The sequence below is a fragment of the Bombyx mandarina genome, chromosome 16 (genome assembly GCF_030267445.1).
Source record: "Bombyx mandarina strain Sakado chromosome 16, ASM3026744v2".
In the NCBI taxonomy this organism is placed as follows: domain Eukaryota; kingdom Metazoa; phylum Arthropoda; class Insecta; order Lepidoptera; family Bombycidae; genus Bombyx; species Bombyx mandarina.
This window is the reverse complement of record NC_143222.1, coordinates 2,570,402-2,576,259: the sequence shown is the minus strand read 5'-3', so window position 1 is coordinate 2,576,259 and position 5,858 is coordinate 2,570,402.

The following is a 5,858-nucleotide window of genomic DNA, read 5'->3' as shown; positions in this document are numbered from 1 at the left end:
CGTTTTTTTTTTTAATTTTATTTTTCAAAACCCAACACAATTTTCGTATAATATCTCTCATTGACGTCGTGACGTCGTGCCGGCGGCGGCTGGCGGTGACTAGCACACTTCGTAACGCACGATACAGTACAAAATATACAATACGAGTCGAGGCGCCGCACAAATACAACACACAACAGAAGCAAAATCGACAACATCTCTATACATTACAATTACAATAAATCGAATTTAACCTGTTTTTTTTTTCTACATTCAAGTGACAAAGTCATAACGTTCGAAACTTCAAAATAAATTCATAATTACTTCTCTTAACTACAGATAATGAAGAAACTAAAAGTTAAAAAAAAAGAATTGGAATATCTTAGCATAAATCTGTCGTCGCGCGGCAAACAATGGTAACTCCCAAAATAATAACTTCAGTATGAATAGTTTAACACTTAAAAATCTCAATAAACGATTTGATCTATATTGGAAAATGACGCTTAACACGTTGAAGGCCACACTAGAAACAATATTAAAGCCAGTGTGCCGCGGCGGACATACTTGATCCCCCCTAAGTCGGATCCGGGGGAACGCGACGGACACTGCGTGTTTTTGCCATTTGACATCTTTCAGTGTGCTTAGTGCGAGTTTCTTAACGTTCTCGATAGCGTAAAAGTTAACCCAATTTTGTATCAAATTTGAACAGCGTCCCTAGCGGCAAACGATCCCATTCTTTTTTTATTGCTTAGATGGGTGGACGAGCTCACAACCCACCTGGTGTTAAGTGGTTACTGGAGCCCATAGACATCTACGACGTGAATGCGCCACCCACCTTGAGATATAAGTTCTAAGTTCTCAAGTATAGTTACAACGTCTGCCCCACCCTTCAAACCGAAACACATTGCTGCTTCACGACAGAAATAACCACGAACATCTCGGTCCTACATCAGCTTAAAATGGAGAACGCTCAACGCCTGTCTGCCACCTGTCTGCAACGCATAATGCGCTACTTTGGCCACGTTGCCCGCAGAGGTGTAGACTTGGAACGTCTGATGGTCACTGGGAAAGTAGAAGGAAAACGTCCTAGAGGCCGGAGCCCCAAACGTTGGTCCGACCAGATCTCCGAGCAAACCAGCGGACCACTTAGCGCTGCACTACACCAGGCAACTGACCGGAACCGATGGAGGCTGACAGTCGACGAGCTAAAACGGAGTCACGATCCCCAGTAATGAGGGAGCGATGGAGAAGAAGAAGAAGATACCTACCCGCGCGGCCTCACAAGAGGTCCTACCACCATTCCATACAGGTATGAGCTAACTTTTACGCTATCGAGAACGTTAGACAGAAACACAGAAAACAATGAGTATTTTTATTTCCGCGAGTCGCCCATCATTTTTGAGTTGTACAATTTCTGGACTTCAGTTCGCGAAAAAAAAAACACCAACGATTTTTCGATGATTCTTGATACATCGGTGCGTGCATCTCTAGAGACCTCATTCGGTTACGCTAGCGGTCGGGGAACTTTTTTAATTTTATGACCCCAATATATTTTTGTGTAATTGATATTACCCCATGGCGGAGAACAAAAAAAAACAAAATCGCTTCTTTTTAGTATCTTTCATATTATAGCCCCCGTGATAATTTTGAAAAGAAAACAATAATTAAAAATTTAACGATCCTAAAGAAGTTTCACTTCAAACGGCCGTCCGGTTTAGTGGTAAGTGACATGGTCACTACACAAGGGGGTCGCGGGTTCGAATCCCGCCAAGGGAAGATTTTTGTATGATAAATATAAATGTCTTTTCGAGGGTTATGGACGTATATTAAATATATGTATGTGTATAATAAAAATCTTACATTTATATCCGCTATATGGTACCTGTAACACAAGTTCTTTACGAACTTATCACGGGACCAGTTAACGCGGCGTGATTGTTAGTAAATATAAAAAAAAAAAAAAAAATTATATATATATATATATATTTATACTTTTTACTCACAAAAGTTTCATTTTTACCCCATTTGGGGTAATTTACGCCGGTTCCCCGACCGCTGGATTACGCTGACATAGCCTATCAAGACTATCATTGTTTTCTGTGTGCCTATCAGCTTAGGTAAGAAAAAAAATCTAGAGAAAAGTATGCCGTGGATACATGGTATCATAGCATTCAACGTGTTAAATAAAACTGAGTATAAATAATAATAATATAAATAAAGAAATATTTACTAACAATCACGCCTCGTTAACTGGTCCCGTGATAAGTTCGTAAAGGACTTGTGTTACAGGTACCAGATATAAATGTAATTTTTTTATTATACACATACATATATTTAATATACATCCATAACCCTGGAAAAGACATTTATTTTTATCATACATATATCTTCCCTTGGCGGGATCCCAACCCGCGACCCCCTTGTGTAGTGACCATGTCACTTACCACTACACCAGACGGCCGTTAAAGTGACAACTAAGTTCCAATATTGTTCACATGCGCGATATTGGTAAAAATTATCGACATTCCTTTGATTGTTAATTGGTTTGTTACTGAAGATTTACTACTGGGGGATTGTACGCTGTTTGCTGGCGACTACAGATATATGTACAATTTTTAAATCGATTAGTTACAAAATGCATACAATAGAGATCAAGATAATTATTATTTTTTCACAATAGAATGTATACGAATCAAAACAGCTGTGTATAATTGTGTAGAAAAATAATTTACGGGTAGTAAATATATCGTAGTACATAATATTATAAATCTATTTATTAAATAATATTATATATAAAGTAATTATAGTTGAGGAAACATTATTTAGCCTCAATAATGCGGTTTGGAATATTTTATACGTGGTTCGCACAGGAAGAATAGATTTAATACAATAACTGTATTATATTTAATATTTAAAAAAAAACACGTGTGGCACTCAGGGACTGCCGCGGTAAAGCTATTGCATAGCATTTTTTATCAACTTATGTAATTATAAGTAGACAATAATAATTTTATATTAAAACAATAATAAAATAAGACCACGCTATATTTATAGACATTAACAAAAGCAAAACATTAACTGTCCCCTTCACACTCATAAGCTAGACCGCGCGAGAGAGAGAGATGGGCAGACTTTTCATGATGCGCTGGCAGTGCGCCGTCACGCCGCGCGCTTATTCACAAACACTACACAAGCGCAACGTGTGAATGTATTGAACGCGAGTTACATGGCAGGCGGAGTGGGGGTGTTAGGTTTTATTTTCGTTACGGAATTTCTTGATTCGGTCGCCGCGCTCAAAGCCCGCGATAGAAGCTATGCAATAGCTTAACAAACATCTCGTTTATTGTACATTATATAACAACATCACATTATTTATTAAACAGTAGGTACTAAATAAATAATTGCAATCTAGAATTTCTAGAATCATAGCGAGGGGTGAAAGGCTATTTGGTTTAAGCGACATTTTTGAAACATTACAGGAGAGGAGAGTCATTTAAAGTTTAAAATTTGGAAAAAATATCATTAAAAGAAAATCTTCAGCTATTTGAATGGTGTAAACATAATTGAAGTTCGATTAAAAACATTGAACTGTTGATGCTAATACCAAATAAAACGCACCTTTAATTACAAAGATAAATGTCGCGTGTTAAGCGGAATGTCACGTATTAAACGAAATGTCGCGTATTAAGCGGAATATCGCTTAACCCAAATAGCCACCGCTGGATATATTAAAATTATCATTATATTCGAGCCAACAGAAGTTTAGATATTTTTTTGCTTGCACGTATATTTCAAGGCGTCGTTGTCCTAACAATTTTTTTTACGCAGAGCCCAGGGGCCTTGACGCTGATGTTCGGACGCTACTGAATGTTCTCGAAGACGCGCTTATCCAACCAAATGTTTATAAAGTTCAATAACGATTTTTTTGCACGGATAGACTTTCTTCTCGTCAATATCAAATGAAAGCGTCGCCTGAGGAAATCGGGAGGGAGATACAATTTCCGTCGCGCCCTGTACAAGTGAATACGTATAGACGCGGTACGGACAAGCGAAGCGCGATAAATTTTAGCCAATGCCTTTCGTAGGGATCGCGTGATAAACAAATATAAATGCTCTAAACAAATCACGTTATATATATATAATGAACTTGCTGTCCCGGCAGACTTCGTAGTGCCTCAATCGATAAATAAAAGACCTAAACTTTTGTATAAAGTAAACTTAAAACAAACAAAAGGAATCCGTCCGACGGGGGACACATCAAAGGAAAAACGAAATTGTTATTTTTATTTAATTCCGAGCATTTTCATAATTATCTTAACCTTTTAAACCTTCTCTGGACTTCCACAAATAATTCAAGATCAAAATTAGCCAAATCGGTCCAGCCGTTCTCGAGTTTTAGCGAGACTAACGAACAGCAACTCATTTATATATATAGATAGATAGATAGATAGATAAAAATAATTTGTTTATTGTGCACTTAATTCCAAAAAGTGAATGTGTAAACGTGAAATAAAATTTGCGACAAGCGATAAATCGTGTAGTTCAACATTTATTCCGGTCGCTAAACCGAAACCTTAATCGGGTAGTGCGAATTTTTTTTACTTTTCGATCGCGTAAAATTTAACTCAAATCTGTATGGAGTTGGAACAGCTTTCCTTCGTTTGCCGCTAGGGGCGCTGTACCAACTCCATACAACTGGTGGTAAGACCTCTTGTGGGTCCGCACGGGTAGGTACCACCGCCCCGCCTATTTCTGCCGTGAAGCAGTAATGCGTTTCGGTTTGAAGGGCGGGGCAGCTGTTGTAACTATACTGAGAGCTTAGAACTTATATCTCAAGGTGGGTGGCGCATGGTTACGTTGTAGATGTCTATGGGCTCCAGTAACCACATAATATTAGGTGGGCTGTGAGCTCGTCCACCCATCTAAGCAATAAAAAAAAAACACTGGTCTTCGTGTTAGAGGAATTTCAACGATCTCAGAAACCACTGCAGCTTCCGAAAAAAATGAAAAAAAAAAAAAAAAAACAATTCTGCGTACTATTTGCATCGACGAAATTATCATCGATAGGAATCGCCCACAACTAATGCGTTATTATCTTATTAATTTAACTCCAAAGTTATTTCTCAACGCGCTTATACTGATTTTACTTCATTTTAATTTAATTTTTTTTTTTATTGCATGGGCACCTTACCCCTACAAGGGTAGGCAGACGAGCATACGGCCCACCTGATGGTGAGTGGTTACCGTCGCCCATGGACTTCAGCAATGCCAGGGGCAGAGCCAAGCCGCTGCCTACCGCATAATACTCTCCACAAGCCTCTTTTAAAGAACTTTTTTAAACTTCAGAATTGTCCTGTCTAACTATTATTACTACACGATATGGAAAACGCAAGTGATACGAATTTCGGAAAAAGTTAAAACAAAGTCAGTCAGCATTGTTTTACGAATGGCGTCGTGAATTTAATGAATCTCGTGACGTCATTTGGGGCCAAAACTCAACGACGCACGACGAGCTAAAAATCGATTACACAATCTACAAAACGATAGGCCACGTATGACGTCATACGTGGTGATTGGCTTGACGCGATTGAATGTTGGAGTTCTTACATTTTATTTAACATCTTAAATCAGTGGTTTAGCATGTTAAGTGCAGAGCGAGGTCAGATACACCTCGTCCGTACCTCCCTCGCGGTGGGCTAAGAAAGAACTAAGCTTCTCTGTCGTGCGGAGGCCGTAACTTCAATTTGATTAAGTGTAGAAAAGAGACGTATATATCTCAGACGTTCTATTTTTAAGAGCCATGCCCGCTGTGAACTTGTAAGCTCCACGGTTTCAATCGTTACATTATTGTTTAAATTTTATGCTATGTTATGTATAGA